The sequence below is a fragment of the Haemaphysalis longicornis genome, unplaced genomic scaffold (genome assembly GCF_048455015.1).
Source record: "Haemaphysalis longicornis isolate Haplotype H1 unplaced genomic scaffold, Haemaphysalis longicornis Haplotype H1 scaffold_15, whole genome shotgun sequence".
Classification (NCBI taxonomy): Eukaryota; Metazoa; Arthropoda; class Arachnida; order Ixodida; family Ixodidae; genus Haemaphysalis; species Haemaphysalis longicornis.
In genome coordinates this window covers 12,167,813-12,191,221 of record NW_027526257.1, presented here as the reverse complement: position 1 = coordinate 12,191,221, position 23,409 = coordinate 12,167,813, and the positions used below count along the sequence as shown (strand labels likewise).

General features: G+C 48.5%; 10 non-coding genes across 10 annotated transcripts; all 10 read left to right on the top strand.

Annotated features, from left to right (window-relative positions):
• The first annotated feature begins 1,323 nt into the window (after positions 1–1,323).
• Trnak-uuu (transfer RNA lysine (anticodon UUU)) lies at positions 1,324–1,395 on the top strand. The gene has a single exon. It is a non-coding gene; the product is annotated as a tRNA-Lys (tRNA).
• A 1,377-nt stretch (positions 1,396–2,772) lies between these two features.
• On the top strand, positions 2,773–2,844 carry Trnak-uuu (transfer RNA lysine (anticodon UUU)). The gene has a single exon. It is a non-coding gene; the product is annotated as a tRNA-Lys (tRNA).
• A 2,346-nt stretch (positions 2,845–5,190) lies between these two features.
• Trnak-uuu (transfer RNA lysine (anticodon UUU)) lies at positions 5,191–5,262 on the top strand. The gene has a single exon. It is a non-coding gene; the product is annotated as a tRNA-Lys (tRNA).
• An 892-nt stretch (positions 5,263–6,154) lies between these two features.
• Positions 6,155–6,226, top strand: Trnak-uuu (transfer RNA lysine (anticodon UUU)). The gene has a single exon. It is a non-coding gene; the product is annotated as a tRNA-Lys (tRNA).
• A 2,824-nt stretch (positions 6,227–9,050) lies between these two features.
• On the top strand, positions 9,051–9,122 carry Trnak-uuu (transfer RNA lysine (anticodon UUU)). Its single transcript has one exon. It is a non-coding gene; the product is annotated as a tRNA-Lys (tRNA).
• Positions 9,123–10,502: 1,380 nt separating this feature from the next.
• Positions 10,503–10,574, top strand: Trnak-uuu (transfer RNA lysine (anticodon UUU)). The gene has a single exon. It is a non-coding gene; the product is annotated as a tRNA-Lys (tRNA).
• A 2,824-nt stretch (positions 10,575–13,398) lies between these two features.
• Trnak-uuu (transfer RNA lysine (anticodon UUU)) lies at positions 13,399–13,470 on the top strand. The gene has a single exon. It is a non-coding gene; the product is annotated as a tRNA-Lys (tRNA).
• A 2,829-nt stretch (positions 13,471–16,299) lies between these two features.
• Positions 16,300–16,371, top strand: Trnak-uuu (transfer RNA lysine (anticodon UUU)). The gene has a single exon. It is a non-coding gene; the product is annotated as a tRNA-Lys (tRNA).
• Positions 16,372–21,613: 5,242 nt separating this feature from the next.
• On the top strand, positions 21,614–21,685 carry Trnak-uuu (transfer RNA lysine (anticodon UUU)). The gene has a single exon. It is a non-coding gene; the product is annotated as a tRNA-Lys (tRNA).
• Positions 21,686–22,098: 413 nt separating this feature from the next.
• Trnar-ccu (transfer RNA arginine (anticodon CCU)) lies at positions 22,099–22,170 on the top strand. Its single transcript has one exon. It is a non-coding gene; the product is annotated as a tRNA-Arg (tRNA).
• Positions 22,171–23,409: the final 1,239 nt, after the last annotated feature.

Genomic DNA, 23,409 nt, shown 5'->3' with positions numbered 1-23,409 from the left:
AATGTAACGTCACTAACGGTAAAAAAAATAGTCTAACCTTCCCCTATGCCTTCTTTGGCGTTGTAGACTGCCGGCATTTCTTTCTGTATTTCCTACCGAGCCCCTCATTTGCAAACCCTATTATCGCGTGAAAGCTTAGCGAGGGCCTCGGTTCTGGCAGCCTTGATGCCAAGGTAGCATAAGAGGGTTTCCCGCCAGTTGACCGGTAATGACAGGCTGTAGACGTTCGCGTCACGCCCCGGGGGTTGAAAAAGAAGGTCCCCTTCTCCCCGTGTAGTCTGAGTGGCGCTGGCTACCACCCTCAAGCATCAGATACAGTTGTAGTAAATATAAATACCCCAGAAAGTGAAGCAGAACACAGTCGCCCAGATAGCCGAATTGGTAAGGCATTCGAGATCTAATCGAAAGGCGTGGGTTCGGTCCCCACTCTGGGCGCGTGTTTTTCTTTTTTTCTCCGGTAATTAACAAAAATCAATAATAATGTAACGTCACTAATGGTAAAAAAATAGTCTAACCTTCCCCTATGCCTTCTTTGGCGTTGTAGACTGCCGGCATTTCTTTCTGTATTTCCTAAAGAGCCCCTCATTTCCAAACCCTATTATCGCGCGAAAGCTTAGCGAGGGCCTCGGTTCTGGCAGCCTTGATGCCAAGGTAGCATAAGAGGGTTTCCCGCCAGTTGACCGCTCATGACAGGCTGTAGACGTTCGCGTCACGCCCCGGGGGTTGAAAAAGAAGGTCCCCTTCTCCCCGTGTAGTCTGAGTTGCGCTGGCTACCACCCTCAAGCGTCAGATACAGTTGTAGTAAATATAAATACCCTAGAAAGTGAAGCATAACACAGTCGCCCAGATAGCCGAATTGGTAAGGCATTCGAGATCTAATCGAAAGGCGTGGGTTCGGTCCCCACTCTGGGCGCGTGTTTTTCTTTCTTTCTTTCTCCCGTAATTAACAAAAATCAATAATAATGTAACGTCACTAACGGTAAAAAAAATAGTCTAACCTTCCCCAATGCCTTCTTTGGCGTTGTAGACTTCCGGCATTTCTTTCTGTATTTCCTAACGAGCCCCTCATTTCCAAACCCTATTATCGGGCGAAAGCTTAGCGAGGGCCTCGGTTCTGGCAGCCTTGATGCCAAGGTAGCATAAGAGGGTTTCCCGCCATTTGACCGCTCCTGACAGGCTGTAGACGTTCGCGTCACGCCCCGGGGGTTGAAAAAGAAGGTCCCCTTCTCCCCGTGTAGTCTGAGTGGCGCTGGCTACCACCCTCAAGCGTCAGATACAGTTGTAGTAAATATAAATCCCCAGAAAGTGAAGCAGAACACAGTCGCCCAGATAGCCAAATTGGTAAGGCATTCGAGATTTAATCGAAAGGCGTGGGTTCGGTCCCCACTCTGGGCGCGTGTTTTTCTTTCTTTCTTTCTCCCGTAATTAAAAAAATCAATAATAATGTAACGTCACTAACGGTAAAAAAAATAGTCTAACCTTCCCCTATGCCTTCTTTGGCGTTGTAGACTGCCGGCATTTCTTTCTGTATTTCCTAACGAGCCCCTCATTTCCAAACCCTATTATCGCGCGAAAGCTTAGCGAGGGCCTCGGTTCTGGCAGCCTTGATGCCAAGGTAGCATAAGAGGGTTTCCCGCCAGTTGACCGCTCATGACAGGCTGTAGACGTTCGCGTAACGCCCCGGGGGTTGAAAAAGAAGGTCCCCTTCTCCCCGTGTAGTCTGAGTGGCGCTGGCTACCACCGTCAAGCGTCAGATACAGTTGCAGTAAATATAAATACCCCAGAAAGGGAAGCAGAACACAGTCGCCCAGATAGCCGAATTGGTAAGGCATTCGAGATCTAATCGAAAGGCGTGGGTTCGGTCCCCACTCTGGGCGCGTGTTTTTCTTTCTTTCTTTCTCCCGTAATTAACAAAAATCAATAATAATGTAACGTCACTAACGGTAAAAAAAAATAGTCTAACCTTCCCCTATGCCTTCTTTGGCGTTGTAGACTGCCGGCATTTCTTTCTGTATTTCCTAACGAGCCCCTCATTTCCAAACCCTATTATCGCGCGAAAGCTTAGCGAGGGCCTCGGTTCTGGCAGCCTTGATGCCAAGGTAGCATAAGAGGGTTTCCCGCCGGTTGACCGCTCATGACAGGCTGTAGACGTTCGCGTCACGCCCCGGGGGTTGAAAAAGAAGGTCCCCTTCTCCCCGTGTAGTCTGAGTGGCGCTGGCTACCACCCTCAAGCGTCAGATACAGTTGTAGTAAATATAAATACCCCAGAAAGTGAAGCAGAACACAGTCGCCCAGATAGCCGAATTGGTAAGGCATTCGAGATCTAATCGAAAGGCGTGGGTTCGGTCCCCACTCTGGGCGCGTGTTTTTCTTTCTTTCTTTCTCCCGTAATTAACAAAAATCAATAATAATGTAACGTCACTAACGGTAAAAAAAATAGTCTAACCTTCCCCTATGCCTTCTTTGGCGTTGTAGACTGCCGGCATTTCTTTCTGTATTTCCTAACGAGCCCCTCATTTCCAAACCCTATTATCGCGCGAAAGCTTAGCGAGGGCCTCGGTTCTGGCAGACTTGATGCCAAGGTAGCATAAGAGGGTTTCCCGCCATTTGACCGCTCCTGACAGGCTGTAGACGTACGCGTCATGCCCCGGGGGTTGAAAAAGAAGGTCCCCTTCTCCCCGTGTAGTCTTAGTGGCGCTGGCTACCACCCTCAAGCGTCAGATACAGTTGTAGTAAATATAAATACCTCAGAAAGTGAAGCAGAACACAGTCGCCCAGATAGCCGAATTGGTAAGGCATTCGAGGTTTAATCGAAAGGCGTGGGTTCGGTCCCCACTCTGGGCGCGTGTTTTTCTTTCTTTCTTTCTCCCGTAATTAACAAAAATCAATAATAATGTAACATCACTAACGGTAAAAAAAAATATTCTAACCTTCCCCTATGCCTTCTTTGGCGTTGTAGACTGCCGGCATTTCTTTCTGTATTTCCTAACGAGCCTCTCATTTCCAAACCCTATTATCGCGCGAAAGCTTAGCGAGGGCCTCGGTTCTGGCAGCCTTGATGCCAAGGTAGCATAAGAGGGTTTCCCGCCAGTTGACCGCTCATGACAGGCTGTAGACGTTCGCGTCACGCCCCGGGGGTTGAAAAAGAAGGTCCCCTTCAACCCGTGTAGTATGAGTGGCGCTGGCTAACACCCTCAAGCGTCAGATACAGTTGTAGTAAATATAAATACCCCAGAAAGTGAAGCAGAACACAGTCGCCCAGATAGCCGAATTGGTAAGGCATTCGAGATCTAATCGAAAGGCGTGGGTTCGGACCCCACTCTGGGCGCGTGTTTTTCTTTCTTTCTTTCTTTCTCCCGTAATAACAAAAATCAATAATAATGTAACGTCACTAACGGTAAAAAAAAATAGTCTAACCTTCCCCTATGCCTTCTTTGGCGTTGTAGACTGCCGGCATTTCTTTCTGTATTTCCTACCGAGCCCCTCATTTGCAAACCTTATTATCGCGTGAAAGCTTAGCGAGGGCCTCGGTTCTGGCAGCCTTGATGCCAAGGTAGCATAAGAGGCTTTCCCGCCAGTTGACCGGTAATGACAGGCTGTAGACGTTCGCGTCACGCCCCGGGGGTTGAAAAAGAAGGTCCCCTTCTCCCCGTGTAGTCTGAGTGGCGCTGGCTACCACCCTCAAGCATCAGATACAGTTGTAGTAAATATAAATACCCCAGAAAGTGAAGCAGAACACAGTCGCCCAGATAGCCGAATTGGTAAGGCATTCGAGATCTAATCGAAAGGCGTGGGTTCGGTCCCCACTCTGGGCGCGTGTTTTTCTTTCTTTCTTTCTCCGGTAATTAACAAAAATCAATAATAATGTAACGTCACTAATGGTAAAAAATAGTCTAACCTTCCCCTATGCCTTCTTTGGCGTTGTAGACTGCCGGCATTTCTTTCTGTATTTCCTAACGAGCCCCTCATTTCCAAACCCTATTATCGCGCGAAAGCTTAGTGAGGGCCTCAGTTCTGGCAGCCTTGATGCCAAGGTAGCATAAGAGGGTTTCCCGCCAGTTGACCGCTCATGACAGGCTGTAGACGTTCGCGTCACGCCCCGGGGGTTGAAAAAGAAGGTCCCCTTGTCCCCGTGTAGTCTGAGTGGCGCTGTCTACCACCCTCAAGCGTCAGATACAGTTGTAGTAAATATAAATACCCCAGAAAGTGAAGCAGAACACAGTCGCCCAGATAGCCGAATTAGTAAGGCATTCGAGATCTAATCGAAAGGCGTGGGATCGGTCCCCACTCTGGGCGCGTGTTTTTCTTTCTTTCTTTCTCCCGTAATGAACAAAAATCAATAATAATGTAACGTCACTAACGGTAAAAAAAATAGTCTAACCTTCCCCTATGCCTTCTTTGGCGTTTTAGACTGCCGGCATTTCTTTCTGTATTTCCTAACGAGCCCCTCATTTCCAAACCCTATTATCGCGCGAAAGCTTAGCGAGGGCCTCGGTTCTGGCAGCCTTGATGCCAAGGTAGCATAAGAGGGTTTCCCGCCAGTTGACCGCTCATGACAGGCTGTAGACGTTCGCGTCACGCCCCGGGGGTTGAAAAAGAAGGTCCCCTTCTCCCCGTGTAGTCTGAGTTGCGCTGGCTACCACCCTCAAGCGTCAGATACAGTTGTAGTAAATATAAATACCCTAGAAAGTGAAGCATAACACAGTCGCCCAGATAGCCGAATTGGTAAGGCATTCGAGATCTAATCGAAAGGCGTGGGTTCGGTCCCCACTCTGGGCGCGTGTTTTTCTTTCTTTCTTTCTCCCGTAATTAACAAAAATCAATAATAATGTAACGTCACTAACGGTAAAAAAAATAGTCTAACCTTCCCCTATGCCTTCTTTGGCGTTGTAGACTTCCGGCATTTCTTTCTGTATTTCCTAACAAGCCCCTCATTTCCAAACCCTATTATCGGGCGAAAGCTTAGCGAGGGCCTCGGTTCTGGCAGCCTTGATGCCAAGGTAGCATAAGAGGGTTTCCCGCCATTTGACCGCTCCTGACAGGCTGTAGACGTTCGCGTCACGCCCCGGGGGTTGAAAAAGAAGGTCCCCTTCTCCCCGTGTAGTCTGAGTGGCGCTGGCTACCACCCTCAAGCGTCAGATACAGTTGTAGTAAATATAAATACCCCAGAAAGTGAAGCAGAACACAGTCGCCCAGATAGCCAAATTGGTAAGGCATTCGAGATTTAATCGAAAGGCGTGGGTTCGGTCCCCACTCTGGGCGCGTGTTTTTCTTTCTTTCTTTCTCCCGTAATTAAAAAAATCAATAATAATGTAACGTCACTAACGGTAAAAAAAATAGTCTAACCTTCCCCTATGCCTTCTTTGGCGTTGTAGACTGCCGGCATTTCTTTCTGTATTTCCTAACGAGCCCCTCATTTCCAAACCCTATTATCGCGCGAAAGCTTAGCGAGGGCCTCGGTTCTGGCAGCCTTGATGCCAAGGTAGCATAAGAGGGTTTCCTGCCAGTTGACCACTCATGACAGGCTGTAGACGTTCGCGTAACGCCCCGGGGGTAAAAAAGAAGGTCCCCTTCTCCCCGTGTAGTCTGAGTGGCGCTGGCTACCACCGTCAAGCATCAGATACAGTTGCAGTAAATATAAATACCCCAGAAAGTGAAGCAGAACACAGTCGCCCAGATAGCCGAATTGGTAAGGCATTCGAGATCTAATCGAAAGGCGTGGGTTCGGTCCCCACTCTGGGCGCGTGTTTTTCTTTCTTTCTTTCTCCCGTAATTAACAAAAGTCAATAATAATGTAACGTCACTAACGGTAAAAAAAATAGTCTAACCTTCCCCTATGCCTTCTTTGGCGTTGTAGACTGCCGGCATTTCTTTCTGTATTTCCTAACGAGCCCCTCATTTCCAAACCCTATTATCGTGCGAAAGCTTTGCGAGGGCCTCGGTTCTGGCAGACTTGATGCCAAGGTAGCATAAGAGGGTTTCCCGCCATTTGACCGCTCCTGACAGGCTGTGGACGTACGCGTCATGCCCCGGGGGTTGAAAAAGAAGGTCCCCTTCTCCCCGTGTAGTCTTAGTGGCGCTGGCTACCACCCTCAAGCGTCAGATACAGTTGTAGTAAATATAAATACCCCAGAAAGTGAAGCAGAACACAGTCGCCCAGATAGCCGAATTGGTAAGGCATTCGAGGTTTAATCGAAAGGCGTGGGTTCGGTCCCCACTCTGGGCGCGTTTTTCTTTCTTTCTTTCTCCCGTAATTAACAAAAATCAATAATAATGTAACGTCACTAACGGTAAAAAAAAAATATTCTAACCTTTCCCTATGCCTTCTTTGGCGTTGTAGACTGCCGGCATTTCTTTCTGTATTTCCTAACGAGCCTCTCATTTCCAAACCCTATTATCGCGCGAAAGCTTAGCGAGGGCCTCGGTTCTGGCAGCCTTGATGCCAAGGTAGCATAAGAGGGTTTCCCGCCAGTTGACCGCTCATGACAGGCTGTAGACGTTCGCGTCACGCCCCGGGGGTTGAAAAAGAAGGTCCCCTTCTCCCCGTGTAGTCTGAGTGGCGCTGGCTACCACCCTCAAGCGTCAGATACAGTTGTAGTAAATATAAATACCCCAGAAAGTGAAGCAGAACACAGTCGCCCAGATACCCGAATTGGTAAGGCATTCGAGATCTAATCGAAAGGCGTGGGTTCGGTCCCCACTGTGGGCGCGTGTTTTTCTTTCTTTCTTTCTCCCGTAATTAACAAAAATCAATAATAATGTAACGTCACTAACGGTAAAAAAAATAGTCTAACCTTCCCCTATGCCTTCTTTGGCGTTGTAGACTGCCGGCATTTCTTTCTGTATTTCCTAACGAGCCCCTCATTTCCAAACCCTATTATCGCGCGAAAGCTTAGCGAGGGCCTCGGTTCTGGCAGCCTTGATGCCAAGGTAGCATAAGAGGGTTTCCCGCCATTTGACCGCTCCTGACAGGCTGTAGACGTTCGCGTCACGCCCCGGGGGTGGAAATAGAAGGTCCCCTTCTCCCCGTGTAGTCTGAGTGGCGCTGGCTACCACCCTCAAGCGTCAGATACAGTTGTAGTAAATATAAATACCCCAGAAAGTGAAGCAGAACACAGTCGCCCAGATAGCCGAATTGGTAAGGCATTCGAGATCTAATCGAAAGGCGTGGGTTCGGTCCCCACTCTGGGCGCGTGTTTTTCTTTCTTTCTTTCTCCCGTAATGAACAAAAATCAATAATAATGTAACGTCACTAACGGTAAAAAAAATAGTCTAACCTTCCCCTATGCCTTCTTTGGCGTTGTAGACTGCCGGCATTTCTTTCTGTATTTCCTAGCGAGCCCCTCATTTCCAAACCCTATTATCGCGCGAAAGATTAGCGAGGGCCTTGGTTCTGGCAGCCTTGATGCCAAGGTAGCATGAGAGGGTTTCCCGCCAGTTGACCGCTCATGACAGGCTGTAGACGTTCGCGTCACGCCCCGGGGGTTGGAAAAGAAAGTCCCCTTCTCCCTGTGTAGTCTGAGTGGCGCTGGCTACCACCCTCAAGCGTCAGATACCGTTGTAGTAAATATAAATACCCCAGAAAGTGAAGCAGAACACAGTCGCCCAGATAGCCGAATTGGTAAGGCATTCGAGATCTAATCGAAAGGCGTGAGTTCGGTCCCCACTCTGGGCCCGTGTTTTTCTTTCTTTCTTTCTCCCGTAATTAACAAAAATCAATAATAATGCAACGTCACTAACGGTAAAAAAAAAGTCTAACCTTCCCCTATGCCTTCTTTGGCGTTGTAGACTGCCGGCATTTCTTTCTGTATTTCCTAACGAGCCCCTCATTTCCAAACCCTATTATCGCGCGAAAGCTTAGCGAGAGCCTCGGTTCTGGCAGCCTTGATGCCAAGGTAGCATAAGAGGGTTTCCCGCCAGTTGACCGCTCATGACAGGCTGTAGACGTTCGCGTCACGCCCCGGGGGTTCAAAAAGAAGGTCCCCTTCTCCCCGTGTAGTCTGAGTGTAGCTGGCTACCACCCTCAAGCGTCAGATACAGTTGTAGTAAATATAAATACCCCAGAAAGTGAAGCAGAACACAGTCGCCCAGATAGCCGAATTGGTAAGGCATTCGAGATCTAATCGAAAGGCGTGGGTTCGGTCCCCACTCTGGGCGCGTTTTTCTTTCTTTCTTTCTCCCGTAATTAACAAAAATCAATAATAATGTAACGTCACTAACGGTAAAAAAAAATAGTCTAACCTTCCCCTATGCCTTCTTTGGCGTTGTAGACTGCCGGCATTTCTTTCTGTATTTCCTAACGAGCCCCTCATTTCCAAACACTATTATCGCGCGAAAGCTTAGCGAGGGCCTCGGTTCTGGCAGCCTTGATGCCAAGGTAGCATAAGAGGGTGTCCTGCCAGTTGACCGCTTATGACAGGCTGTAGACGTTCGCGTCACGCCCCGGGGGTTGAAAAAGAACGTCCCCTTCTCCCCGTGTAGTCTTAGTGGGGCTGGCTACCACCCTCAAGCGTCAGATACAGTTGTAGTATATATAAATACCCCAGAAAGTGAAGCAGAACACAGTCGCCCAGATAGCCGAATTGGTAAGGCATTCGAGATCTAAACGAAAGGCGTGGGTTCGGTCCCCACTCTGGGCGCGTGTTTTTCTTTCTTTCTTTCTCCCGTAATTAACAAAAATCAATAATAATGTAACGTCACTAACGGTAAAAAAAATAGTCTAACCTTCCCCTATGCCTTCTTTGGCGTTGTAGACTGCCGGCATTTCTTTCTGTATTTCCTAACGAGCCCCTCATTTCCAAACCCTATTATCGCGCGAAAGCTTAGCGAGGGCCTCGGTTCTGGCAGACTTGATGCCAAGGTATCATAAGAGGGTTTCCCGCCATTTGACCGCTCCTGACAGGCTGTAGACGTACGCGTCATGCCCCGGGGGTTGAAAAAGAAGGTCCCCTTCTCCCCGTGTAGTCTTAGTGGCGCTGGCTACCACCCTCAAGCGTCAGATACAGTTGTAGTATATATAAATACCCCAGAAAGTGAAGCAGAACACAGTCGCCCAGATAGCCGAATTGGTAAGGCATTCGAGGTTTAATCGAAAGGCGTGGGTTCGGTCCCCACTCTGGGCGCGTGTTTTTCTTTCTTTCTTTCTCCCGTAAGGAACAAAAATCAATAATAATGTAACATCACTAACGGTAAAAAAAAATATTCTAACCTTCCCCTATGCCTTCTTTGGCGTTGTAGACTGCCGGCATTTCTTTCTGTATTTCCTAACGAGCCTCTCATTTCCAAACCCTATTATCGCGCGAAAGCTTAGCGAGGGCCTCGGTTCTGGCAGCCTTGATGCCAAGGTAGCATAAGAGGGTTTCCCGCCAGTTGACCGCTCATGACAGGCTGTAGACGTTCGCGTCACGCCCCGGGGGTTGAAAAAGAAGGTCCCCTTCAACCCGTGTAGTATGAGTGGCGCTGGCTACCACCCTCAAGCGTCAGATACAGTTGTAGTAAATATAAATACCCCAGAAAGTGAAGCAGAACACAATCGCCCAGATAGCCGAATTGGTAAGGCATTCGAGATCTAATCGAAAGGCGTGGGTTCGGACCCCACTCTGGGCGCGTGTTTTTCTTTCTTTCTTTCTTTCTCCCGTAATAACAAAAATCAATAATAATGTAACGTCACTAACGGTAAAAAAAAATAGTCTAACCTTCCCCTATGCCTTCTTTGGCGTTGTAGACTGCCGGCATTTCTTTCTGTATTTCCTACCGAGCCCCTCATTTGCAAACCTTATTATCGCGTGAAAGCTTAGCGAGGGCCTCGGTTCTGGCAGCCTTGATGCCAAGGTAGCATAAGAGGGTTTCCCGCCAGTTGACCGGTAATGACAGGCTGTAGACGTTCGCGTCACGCCCCGGGGGTTGAAAAAGAAGGTCCCCTTCTCCCCGTGTAGTCTGAGTGGCGCTGGCTACCACCCTCAAGCATCAGATACAGTTGTAGTAAATATAAATACCCCAGAAAGTGAAGCAGAACACAGTCGCCCAGATAGCCGAATTGGTAAGGCATTCGAGATCTAATCGAAAGGCGTGGGTTCGGTCCCCACTCTGGGCGCGTGTTTTTCTTTCTTTCTTTCTCCGGTAATTAACAAAAATCAATAATAATGTAACGTCACTAATGGTAAAAAATAGTCTAACCTTCCCCTATGCCTTCTTTGGCGTTGTAGACTGCCGGCATTTCTTTCTGTATTTCCTAACGAGCCCCTCATTTCCAAACCCTATTATCGCGCGAAAGCTTTGCGAGGGCCTCGGTTCTGGCAGACTTGATGCCAAGGTAGCATAAGAGGGTTTCCCGCCATTTGACCGCTCCTGACAGGCTGTGGACGTACGCGTCATGCCCCGGGGGTTGAAAAAGAAGGTCCCCTTCTCCCCGTGTAGTCTTAGTGGCGCTGGCTACCACCCTCAAGCGTCAGATACAGTTGTAGTAAATATAAATACCCCAGAAAGTGAAGCAGAACACAGTCGCCCAGATAGCCGAATTGGTAAGGCATTCGAGGTTTAATCGAAAGGCGTGGGTTCGGTCCCCACTCTGGGCGCGTTTTTCTTTCTTTCTTTCTCCCGTAATTAACAAAAATCAATAATAATGTAACGTCACTAACGGTAAAAAAAAAATATTCTAACCTTTCCCTATGCCTTCTTTGGCGTTGTAGACTGCCGGCATTTCTTTCTGTATTTCCTAACGAGCCTCTCATTTCCAAACCCTATTATCGCGCGAAAGCTTAGCGAGGGCCTCGGTTCTGGCAGCCTTGATGCCAAGGTAGCATAAGAGGGTTTCCCGCCAGTTGACCGCTCATGACAGGCTGTAGACGTTCGCGTCACGCCCCGGGGGTTGAAAAAGAAGGTCCCCTTCTCCCCGTGTAGTCTGAGTGGCGCTGGCTACCACCCTCAAGCGTCAGATACAGTTGTAGTAAATATAAATACCCCAGAAAGTGAAGCAGAACACAGTCGCCCAGATACCCGAATTGGTAAGGCATTCGAGATCTAATCGAAAGGCGTGGGTTCGGTCCCCACTGTGGGCGCGTGTTTTTCTTTCTTTCTTTCTCCCGTAATTAACAAAAATCAATAATAATGTAACGTCACTAACGGTAAAAAAAATAGTCTAACCTTCCCCTATGCCTTCTTTGGCGTTGTAGACTGCCGGCATTTCTTTCTGTATTTCCTAACGAGCCCCTCATTTCCAAACCCTATTATCGCGCGAAAGCTTAGCGAGGGCCTCGGTTCTGGCAGCCTTGATGCCAAGGTAGCATAAGAGGGTTTCCCGCCATTTGACCGCTCCTGACAGGCTGTAGACGTTCGCGTCACGCCCCGGGGGTGGAAATAGAAGGTCCCCTTCTCCCCGTGTAGTCTGAGTGGCGCTGGCTACCACCCTCAAGCGTCAGATACAGTTGTAGTAAATATAAATACCCCAGAAAGTGAAGCAGAACACAGTCGCCCAGATAGCCGAATTGGTAAGGCATTCGAGATCTAATCGAAAGGCGTGGGTTCGGTCCCCACTCTGGGCGCGTGTTTTTCTTTCTTTCTTTCTCCCGTAATGAACAAAAATCAATAATAATGTAACGTCACTAACGGTAAAAAAAATAGTCTAACCTTCCCCTATGCCTTCTTTGGCGTTGTAGACTGCCGGCATTTCTTTCTGTATTTCCTAGCGAGCCCCTCATTTCCAAACCCTATTATCGCGCGAAAGATTAGCGAGGGCCTTGGTTCTGGCAGCCTTGATGCCAAGGTAGCATGAGAGGGTTTCCCGCCAGTTGACCGCTCATGACAGGCTGTAGACGTTCGCGTCACGCCCCGGGGGTTGGAAAAGAAAGTCCCCTTCTCCCTGTGTAGTCTGAGTGGCGCTGGCTACCACCCTCAAGCGTCAGATACCGTTGTAGTAAATATAAATACCCCAGAAAGTGAAGCAGAACACAGTCGCCCAGATAGCCGAATTGGTAAGGCATTCGAGATCTAATCGAAAGGCGTGAGTTCGGTCCTCACTCTGGGCCCGTGTTTTTCTTTCTTTCTTTCTCCCGTAATTAACAAAAATCAATAATAATGCAACGTCACTAACGGTAAAAAAAAAGTCTAACCTTCCCCTATGCCTTCTTTGGCGTTGTAGACTGCCGGCATTTCTTTCTGTATTTCCTAACGAGCCCCTCATTTCCAAACCCTATTATCGCGCGAAAGCTTAGCGAGAGCCTCGGTTCTGGCAGCCTTGATGCCAAGGTAGCATAAGAGGGTTTCCCGCCAGTTGACCGCTCATGACAGGCTGTAGACGTTCGCGTCACGCCCCGGGGGTTCAAAAAGAAGGTCCCCTTCTCCCCGTGTAGTCTGAGTGTAGCTGGCTACCACCCTCAAGCGTCAGATACAGTTGTAGTAAATATAAATACCCCAGAAAGTGAAGCAGAACACAGTCGCCCAGATAGCCGAATTGGTAAGGCATTCGAGATCTAATCGAAAGGCGTGGGTTCGGTCCCCACTCTGGGCGCGTTTTTCTTTCTTTCTTTCTCCCGTAATTAACAAAAATCAATAATAATGTAACGTCACTAACGGTAAAAAAAAATAGTCTAACCTTCCCCTATGCCTTCTTTGGCGTTGTAGACTGCCGGCATTTCTTTCTGTATTTCCTAACGAGCCCCTCATTTCCAAACACTATTATCGCGCGAAAGCTTAGCGAGGGCCTCGGTTCTGGCAGCCTTGATGCCAAGGTAGCATAAGAGGGTGTCCTGCCAGTTGACCGCTTATGACAGGCTGTAGACGTTCGCGTCACGCCCCGGGGGTTGAAAAAGAACGTCCCCTTCTCCCCGTGTAGTCTTAGTGGGGCTGGCTACCACCCTCAAGCGTCAGATACAGTTGTAGTATATATAAATACCCCAGAAAGTGAAGCAGAACACAGTCGCCCAGATAGCCGAATTGGTAAGCCATTCGAGATCTAATCGAAAGGCGTGGGTTCGGTCCCCACTCTGGGCGCGTGTTTTTCTTTCTTTCTTTCTCCCGTAATTAACAAAAATCAATAATAATGTAACGTCACTAACGGTAAAAAAAATAGTCTAACCTTCCCCTATGCCTTCTTTGGCGTTGTAGACTGCCGGCATTTCTTTCTGTATTTCCTAACGAGCCCCTCATTTCCAAACCCTATTATCGCGCGAAAGCTTAGCGAGGGCCTCGGTTCTGGCAGACTTGATGCCAAGGTAGCATAAGAGGGTTTCCCGCCATTTGACCGCTCCTGACAGGCTGTAGACGTACGCGTCATGCCCCGGGGGTTGAAAAAGAAGGTCCCCTTCTCCCCGTGTAGTCTTAGTGGCGCTGGCTACCACCCTCAAGCGTCAGATACAGTTGTAGTATATATAAATACCCCAGAAAGTGAAGCAGAACACAGTCGCCCAGATAGCCGAATTGGTAAGGCATTCGAGGTTTAATCGAAAGGCGTGGGTTCGGTCCCCACTCTGGGCGCGTGTTTTTCTTTCTTTCTTTCTCCCGTAAGGAACAAAAATCAATAATAATGTAACATCACTAACGGTAAAAAAAAATATTCTAACCTTCCCCTATGCCTTCTTTGGCGTTGTAGACTGCCGGCATTTCTTTCTGTATTTCCTAACGAGCCTCTCATTTCCAAACCCTATTATCGCGCGAAAGCTTAGCGAGGGCCTCGGTTCTGGCAGCCTTGATGCCAAGGTAGCATAAGAGGGTTTCCCGCCAGTTGACCGCTCATGACAGGCTGTAGACGTTCGCGTCACGCCCCGGGGGTTGAAAAAGAAGGTCCCCTTCAACCCGTGTAGTATGAGTGGCGCTGGCTACCACCCTCAAGCGTCAGATACAGTTGTAGTAAATATAAATACCCCAGAAAGTGAAGCAGAACACAATCGCCCAGATAGCCGAATTGGTAAGGCATTCGAGATCTAATCGAAAGGCGTGGGTTCGGACCCCACTCTGGGCGCGTGTTTTTCTTTCTTTCTTTCTTTCTCCCGTAATAACAAAAATCAATAATAATGTAACGTCACTAACGGTAAAAAAAAATAGTCTAACCTTCCCCTATGCCTTCTTTGGCGTTGTAGACTGCCGGCATTTCTTTCTGTATTTCCTACCGAGCCCCTCATTTGCAAACCTTATTATCGCGTGAAAGCTTAGCGAGGGCCTCGGTTCTGGCAGCCTTGATGCCAAGGTAGCATAAGAGGGTTTCCCGCCAGTTGACCGGTAATGACAGGCTGTAGACGTTCGCGTCACGCCCCGGGGGTTGAAAAAGAAGGTCCCCTTCTCCCCGTGTAGTCTGAGTGGCGCTGGCTACCACCCTCAAGCATCAGATACAGTTGTAGTAAATATAAATACCCCAGAAAGTGAAGCAGAACACAGTCGCCCAGATAGCCGAATTGGTAAGGCATTCGAGATCTAATCGAAAGGCGTGGGTTCGGTCCCCACTCTGGGCGCGTGTTTTTCTTTCTTTCTTTCTCCGGTAATTAACAAAAATCAATAATAATGTAACGTCACTAATGGTAAAAAATAGTCTAACCTTCCCCTATGCCTTCTTTGGCGTTGTAGACTGCCGGCATTTCTTTCTGTATTTCCTAACGAGCCCCTCATTTCCAAACCCTATTATCGCGCGAAAGCTTAGTGAGGGCCTCAGTTCTGGCAGCCTTGATGCCAAGGTAGCATAAGAGGGTTTCCCGCCAGTTGACCGCTCATGACAGGCTGTAGACGTTCGCGTCACGCCCCGGGGGTTGAAAAAGAAGGTCCCCTTGTCCCCGTGTAGACTGAGTGGCGCTGTCTACCACCCTCAAGCGTCAGATACAGTTGTAGTAAATATAAATACCCCAGAAAGTGAAGCAGAACACAGTCGCCCAGATAGCCGAATTGGTAAGGCATTCGAGATCTAATCGAAAGGCGTGGGATCGGTCCCCACTCTGGGCGCGTGTTTTTCTTTCTTTCTTTCTCCCGTAATGAACAAAAATCAATAATAATGTAACGTCACTAACGGTAAAAAAAATAGTCTAACCTTCCCCTATGCCTTCTTTGGCGTTGTAGACTGCCGGCATTTCTTTCTGTATTTCCTAACGAGCCCCTCATTTCCAAACCCTATTATCGCGCGAAAGCTTAGCGAGGGCCTCGGTTCTGGCAGCCTTGATGCCAAGGTAGCATAAGAGGGTTTCCCGCCAGTTGACCGCTCATGACAGGCTTTAGACGTTCGCGTCACGCCCCGGGGGTTGAAAAAGAAGGTCCCCTTCTCCCCGTGTAGTCTGAGTTGCGCTGGCTACCACCCTCAAGCGTCAGATACAGTTGTAGTAAATATAAATACCCTAGAAAGTGAAGCATAACACAGTCGCCCAGATAGCCGAATTGGTAAGGCATTCGAGATCTAATCGAAAGGCGTGGGTTCGGTCCCCACTCTGGGCGCGTGTTTTTCTTTCTTTCTTTCTCCCGTAATTAACAAAAATCAATAATAATGTAACGTCACTAACGGTAAAAAAAATAGTCTAACCTTCCCCTATGCCTTCTTTGGCGTTGTAGACTTCCGGCATTTCTTTCTGTATTTCCTAACGAGCCCCTCATTTCCAAACCCTATAATCGGGCGAAAGCTTAGCGAGGGCCTCGGTTCTGGCAGCCTTGATGCCAAGGTAGCATAAGAGGGTTTCCCGCCATTTGACCGCTCCTGACAGGCTGTAGACGTTCGCGTCACGCCCCGGGGGTTGAAAAAGAAGGTCCCCTTCTCCCCGTGTAGTCTGAGTTGCGCTGGCTACCACCCTCAAGCGTCAGATACAGTTGTAGTAAATATAAATACCCTAGAAAGTGAAGCATAACACAGTCGCCCAGATAGCCGAATTGGTAAGGCATTCGAGATCTAATCGAAAGGCGTGGGTTCGGTCCCCACTCTGGGCGCGTGTTTTTCTTTCTTTCTTTCTCCCGTAATTAACAAAAATCAATAATAATGTAACGTCACTAACGGTAAAAAAAATAGTCTAACCTTCCCCTATGCCTTCTTTGGCGTTGTAGACTTCCGGCATTTCTTTCTGTATTTCCTAACGAGCCCCTCATTTCCAAACCCTATTATCGGGCGAAAGCTTAGCGAGGGCCTCGGTTCTGGCAGCCTTGATGCCAAGGTAGCATAAGAGGGTTTCCCGCCATTTGACCGCTCCTGACAGGCTGTAGACGTTCGCGTCACGCCCCGGGGGTTGAAAAAGAAGGTCCCCTTCTCCCCGTGTAGTCTGAGTGGCGCTGGCTACCACCCTCAAGCGTCAGATACAGTTGTAGTAAATATAAATACCCCAGAAAGTGAAGCAGAACACAGTCGCCCAGATAGCCAAATTGGTAAGGCATTCGAGATTTAATCGAAAGGCGTGGGTTCGGTCCCCACTCTGGGCGCGTGTTTTTCTTTCTTTCTTTCTCCCGTAATTAAAAAAAATCAATAATAATGTAACGTCACTAACGGTAAAAAAAATAGTCTAACCTTCCCCTATGCCTTCTTTGGCGTTGTAGACTGCCGGCATTTCTTTCTATATTTCCTAACGAGCCCCTCATTTCCAAACCCTATTATCGCGCGAAAGCTTAGCGAGGGCCTCGGTTCTGGCAGCCTTGATGCCAAGGTAGCATAAGAGGGTTTCCCGCCATTTGACCGCTCATGACAGGCTGTAGACGTTCGCGTAACGCCACGGGGGTTAAAAAAGAAGGTCCCCTTCTCCCCGTGTAGTCTTAGTGGCGCTGGCTACCACCCTCAAGCGTCAGATACAGTTGTAGTAAATATAAATACCCCAGAAAGTGAAGCAGAACACAGTCGCCCAGATAGCCGAATTGGTAAGGCATTCGAGATCTAATCGAAAGGCGTGGGTTCGGTCCCCACTCTGGGCGCGTGTTTTTCTTTCTTTCTTTCTCCCGTAATTAACAAAAATCAATAATAATGTAACGTCACTAACGGTAAAAAAAAAATATTCTAACCTTTCCCTATGCCTTCTTTGGCGTTGGAGACTGCCGGCATTTCTTTCTGTATTTCCTAACGAGCCTCTCATTTCCAAACCCTATTATCGCGCGAAAGCTTAGCGAGGGCCTCGGTTCTGGCAGCCTTGATGCCAAGGTAGCATAAGAGGGTTTCCCGCCAGTTGACCGCTCATGACAGGCTGTAGACGTTCGCGTCACGCCCCGGGGGTTGAAAAAGAAGGTCCCCTTCTCCCCGTGTAGTCTGAGTGGCGCTGGCTACCACCCTCAAGCGTCAGATACAGTTGTAGTAAATATAAATACCCCAGAAAGTGAAGCAGAACACAGTCGCCCAGATACCCGAATTGGTAAGGCATTCGAGATCTAATCGAAAGGCGTGGGTTCGGTCCCCACTGTGGGCGCGTGTTTTTCTTTCTTTCTTTCTCCCGTAATTAACAAAAATCAATAATAATGTAACGTCACTAACGGTAAAAAAAATAGTCTAACCTTCCCCTATGCCTTCTTTGGCGTTGTAGACTGCCGGCATTTCTTTCTGTATTTCCTAACGAGCCCCTCATTTCCAAACCCTATTATCGCGCGAAAGCTTAGCGAGGGCCTCGGTTCTGGCAGCCTTGATGCCAAGGTAGCATGAGAGGGTTTCCCGCCAGTTGACCGCTCATGACAGGCTGTAGACGTTCGCGTCACGCCCCGGGGGTTGAAAAAGAGAGTCCCCTTCTCCCTGTGTAGTCTGAGTGGCGCTGGCTACCACCCTCAAGCGTCAGATACCGTTGTAGTAAATATAAATACCCCAGAAAGTGAAGCAGAACACAGTCGCCCAGATAGCCGAATTGGTAAGGCATTCGAGATCTAATCGAAAGGCGTGAGTTCGGTCCCCACTCTGGGCCCGTGTTTTTCTTTCTTTCTTTCTCCCGTAATTAACAAAAATCAATAATAATGCAACGTCACTAACGGTAAAAAAAAAGTCTAACCTTCCCCTATGCCTTCTTTGGCGTTGTAGACTGCCGGCATTTCTTTCTGTATTTCCTAACGAGCCCCTCATTTCCAAACCCTATTATCGCGCGAAAGCTTAGCGAGAGCCTCGGTTCTGGCAACCTTGATGCCAAGGTAGCATAAGAGGGTTTCCCGCCAGTTGACCGCTCTTGACAGGCTGTAGACGTTCGCGTCACGCCCCGGGGGTTCAAAAAGAAGGTCCCCTTCTCCCCGTGTAGTCTGAGTGTAGCTGGCTACCACCCTCAAGCGTCAGATACAGTTGTAGTAAATATAAATACCCCAGAAAGTGAAGCAGAACACAGTCGCCCAGATAGCCGAATTGGTAAGGCATTCAAGATCTAATCGAAAGGCGTGGGTTCGGTCCCCACTCTGGGCGCGTTTTTCTTTCTTTCTTTCTCCCGTAATTAACAAAAATCAATAATAATGTAACGTCACTAACGGTAAAAAAAATAGTCTAACCTTCCCCTATGCCTTCTTTGGCGTTGTAGACTGCCGGCATTTCTTTCTGTATTTCCTAACGAGCCCCTCATTTCCAAACACTATTATCGCGCGAAAGCTTAGCGAGGGCCTCGGTTCTGGCAGCCTTGATGCCAAGGTAGCATAAGAGGGTGTCCTGCCAGTTGACCGCTCATGACAGGCTGTAGACGTTCGCGTCACGCCCCGGGGGTTGAAAAAGAACGTCCCCTTCTCCCCGTGTAGTCTTAGTGGGGCTGGCTACCACCCTCAAGCGTCAGATACAGTTGTAGTAAATATAAATACCCCAGAAAGTGAAGCAGAACACAGTCGCCCAGATAGCCGAATTGGTAAGGCATTCAAGATCTAATCGAAAGGCGTGGGTTCGGTCCCCACGATGGGCGCTTGTTTTTCTTTCTTTCTTTCTCCCGTAATGAACAAAAATCAATAATAATGTAACGTCACTAACGGTAAAAAAAATAGTCTAACCTTCCTCTATGCCTTCTTTGGCGTTGTAGACTGCCGGCATTTCTTTCTGTATTTCCTAACGAGCCCCTCATTTCCAAACCCTATTATCGCGCGAAAGCTTAGCGAGGGCCTCGGTTCTGGAAGCCTTGATGCCAAGGTAGCATAAGAGGGTTTCCCACCAGTTGACCGCTCATGACAGGCTGTAGACGTTCGCGTCACGCCCCGGGGGTTGAAAAAGAAGGTCCCCTTCTCCCCGTGTAGTCTGAGTGGCGCTGGCTACCACCCTCAAGCGTCAGATACAGTTGTAGTAAATATAAATACCCCAGAAAGTGAAGCAGAACACAGTCACCCAGATAGCCGAATTGGTAAGGCATTCGAGATCTAATCGAAAGGCGTGGGTTCGGTCCCCACTCTGGGCGCGTGTTTTTCTTTCTTTCTTTCTCCCGTGATGAACAAAAATCAATAATAATGGAACGTCACTAACGGTAAAAAAAATAGTCTAACCTTCCCCTATGCCTTCTTTGGCGTTGTAGACTTCCGGCATTTCTTTCTGTATTTCCTAACGAGCCCCTCATTTCCAAACCCTATTATCGCGCGAAAGCTTAGCGAGGGCCTCGGTTCTGGCAGCCTTGATGCCAAGGTAGCATAAGAGGGTTTCCCGCCATTTGACCGCTCCTGACAGGCTGTAGACGTTCGCGTCACGCCCCGGGGGTTGAAAAAGAAGGTCCCCTTCTCCCCGTGTAGTCTGAGTGGCGCTGGCTACCACCCTCAAGCGTCAGATACAGTTTTAGTAAATATAAATACCCCAGAAAGTGAAGCAGAACACAGTCGCCCAGATAGCCGAATTGGTAAGGCATTCGAGATCTAATCGAAAGGCGTGGGTTCGGTTCCCACTCTGGGCGCGTGTTCTTCTTTCTTTCTTTCTCCCGTAATTAACAAAAATCAATAATAATGTAACGTCACTAACGGTAAAAAAAATAGTCTAACCTTTCCCTATGCCTTCTTTGGCGTTGTAGACTGCCGGCATTTCTTTCTGTATTTCCTAACGAGCCCCTCATTTCCAAACCCTATTATCGCGCGAAAGCTTAGCGAGGGCCTCGGTTCTGGCAGCCTTGATGCCAAGGTAGCATAAGAGGGTTTCCCGCCAGTTGACCGCTCATGACAGGCTGTAGACGTTCGCGTCACGCCCCGGGGGTTGAAAAAGAAGGTCCCCTTCAACCCGTGTAGTATGAGTGGCGCTGGCTACCACCCTCAAGCGTCAGATACAGTTGTAGTCAATATAAATACCCCAGAAAGTGAAGCAGAACACAGTCGCCCAGATAGCCGAATTGGTAAGGCATTCGAGATCTAATCGAAAGGCGTGGGTTTGTCCCCACTCTGGGCGCGTGTTTTTCTTTCTTTCTTTCTTTCTCCCGTAATTAACAAAAATCAATAATAATGTAACGTCACTAACGGTAAAAAAAAATAGTCTAACCTTCCCCTATGCCTTCTTTGGCATTGTAGACTGCCGGCATTTCTTTCTGTATTTCCTACCGAGCCCCTCATTTGCAAACCCTATTATCGCGTGAAAGCTTAGCGAGGGCCTCGGTTCTGGCAGCCTTGATGCCAAGGTAGCATAAGAGGGTTTCCCGCCAGTTGACCGGTAATGACAGGCTGTAGACGTTCGCGTCACGCCACGGGGGTTGAAAAAGAAGGTCCCCTTCTCCCCGTGTAGTCTGAGTGGCGCTGGCTACCACCCTCAAGCATCAGATACAGTTGTAGTAAATATAAATACCCCAGAAAGTGAAGCAGAACACAGTCGCCCAGATAGCCGAATTGGTAAGGCATTCGAGATCTAATCGAAAGGCGTGGGTTCGGTCCCCACTCTGGGCGCGTGTTTTTCTTTCTTTCTTTCTCCCGTAATTAAAAAAATCAATAATAATGTAACGTCACTAACGGTAAAAAAATAGTCTAACCTTCCCCTATGCCTTCTTTGGCGTTGTAGACTGCCGGCATTTCTTTCTGTATTTCCTAACGAGCCCCTCATTTCCAAACCCTATTATCGCGCGAAAGCTTAGCGAGGGCCTCGGTTCTGGCAGCCTTGATGCCAAGGTAGCATAAGAGGGTTTCCCGCCAGTTGACCGCTCATGACAGGCTCTAGACGTTCGCGTAACGCCCCGGGGGTTGAAAAAGAAGGTCCCCTTCTCCCCGTGTAGTCTGAGTGGCGCTGGCTACCACCCTCAAGCGTCAGATACAGTTGTAGTAAATATAAATACCCCAGCAAGTGAAGCAGAACACAGTCGCCCAGATAGCCGAATTGGTAAGGCATTCGAGATCTAATCGAAAGGCGTGGGTTCGGTCCCCACTCTGGGCGCGTGTTTTTCTTTCTTTCTTTCTCCCGTAATTAACAAAAATCAATAATAATGTAACGTCACTAACGGTAAAAAAAATAGGCTAACCTTCCCCTATGCCTTCTTTGGCGTTGTAGACTGCCGGCATTTCTTTCTGTATTTCCTAACGAGCCCCTCATTTCCAAACCCTATTATCGCGCGAAAGCTTAGCGAGGGCCTCGGTTCTGGCAGACTTGATGCCAAGGTAGCATAAGAGGGTTTCCCGCCATTTGACCGCTCCTGACAGGCTGTAGACGTTCGCGTCATGCCCCGGGGGTTGAAAAAGAAGGTCCCCTTCTCCCTGTGTAGTCTGAGTGGCGCTGGCTACCACCCTCAAGCGTCAGATACAGTTGTAGTAAATATAAATACCCAAGAAAGTGAAGCAGAACACAGTCGCCCAGATAGCCGAATTGGTAAGGCATTCGAGGTTTAATCGAAAGGCGTGGGTTCGGTCCCCACTCTGGGCGCGTGTTTTTCTTTCTTTCTTTCTCCCGTAATTAACAAAAATCAATAATAATGTAACGTCACTAACGGTAAAAAAAAAATATTCTAACTTTCCCCTATGCCTTCTTTGGCGTTGTAGACTGCCGGCATTTCTTTCTGTATTTCCTAACGAGCCCCTCATTTCCAAACCCTATTATCGCGCGAAAGCTTAGCGAGGGCCTCGGTTCTGGCAGCCTTGATGCCAAGGTACCATAAGAGGGTTTCCCGCCAGTTGACCGCTCATGACAGGCTGTAGACGTTCGCGTCACGCCCCGGGGGTTGAAAAAGAAGGTCCCCTTCTCCCCGTGTAGTATGAGTGGCGCTGGCTACCACCCTCAAGCGTCAGATACAGTTGTAGTAAATATAAATACCCCAGAAAGTGAAGCAGAACACAGTCGCCCAGATAGCCGAATTGGTAAGGCATTCAAGACCTAATCGAAAGGCGTGGGTTCGGTCCCCACTCTGGGCGCGTGTTTTTCTTTCTTTCTTTCTTTCTCCCGTAATTAACAAAAATCAATAATAATGTAACGTCACTAACGGTAAAAAAAAATAGTCTAACCTTCCCCTATGCCTTCTTTGGCGTTGTAGACTGCCGGCATTTCTTTCTGTATTTCCTAACGAGCCCCTCATTTCCAAACCCTATTATCGCGCGAAAGCTTAGCGAGGGCCTTGGTTCTGGCAGCCTTGATGCCAAGGTAGCATAAGAGGGTTTCCCGCCAGTTGACCGCTAATGACAGGCTGTAGACGTTCGCGTCACGCCCCGGGGGTTGAAAAAGAAGGTCCCCTTCTCCCCGTGTAGTCTGAGTGGCGCTGGCTACCACCCTCAAGCATCAGATACAGTTGTAGTAAATATAAATACCCCAGAAAGTGAAGCAGAACACAGTCGCCCAGATAGCCGAATTGGTAAGGCATTCGAGATCTAATCGAAAGGCGTGGGTTCGGTCCCCACTCTGGGCGCGTGTTTTTCTTTCTTTCTTTCTCCCGTAATTAACAAAAATCAATAATAATGTAACGTCACTAACCACCACGGTCAACTGTCAACTGGCGGGTCAACTGGCGGGAAACCCTCTTATGCTATCTTGGCATCAAGGCTGCCAGAACCGAGGCCCTCGCTAAGCTTTCGCGCGATAATAGGATTTGGAAATGAGGGGCTCGTTAGGAAATACAGAAAGAAATGCCGGCAGTCTACAACGCCAAAGAAGGCATAGGGGATGGTTAGACTATTTTTTTACCGTTAGTGACGTTACATTATTATTGATTTTTGTTAATTACGGGAGAAAGAAAGAAAGAAAAACACGCGCCCAGAGTGGGGACCGAACCCACGCCTTTCGATTAGATCTCGAATGCCTTACCAATTCGGCTATCTGGGCGACTGTGTTCTGCTTCACTTTCTGGGGTATTTATATATACTACAACTGTATCTGACGCTTGACTGTTGTAGCTTCGCCACTCAGACTACACGGGGAGAAGGGGACCTTCTTTTTCAACCCCCGGGGCGTGACGCGAACGTCTACAGCCTGTCATGAGTGGTCAACTGGCGGGAAACCCTCTTATGCTACCTTGGCATCAAGGCTGCCAGAACCGAGGCCCTCGCTAAGCTTTCGCGCGATAATAGGGTTTGGAAATGAGGGGCTCGTTAGGAAATACAGAAAGAAATGCCTGCAGTCTACAACGCCAAAGAAGGCATAGGGGAAGGTTAGACTATTTT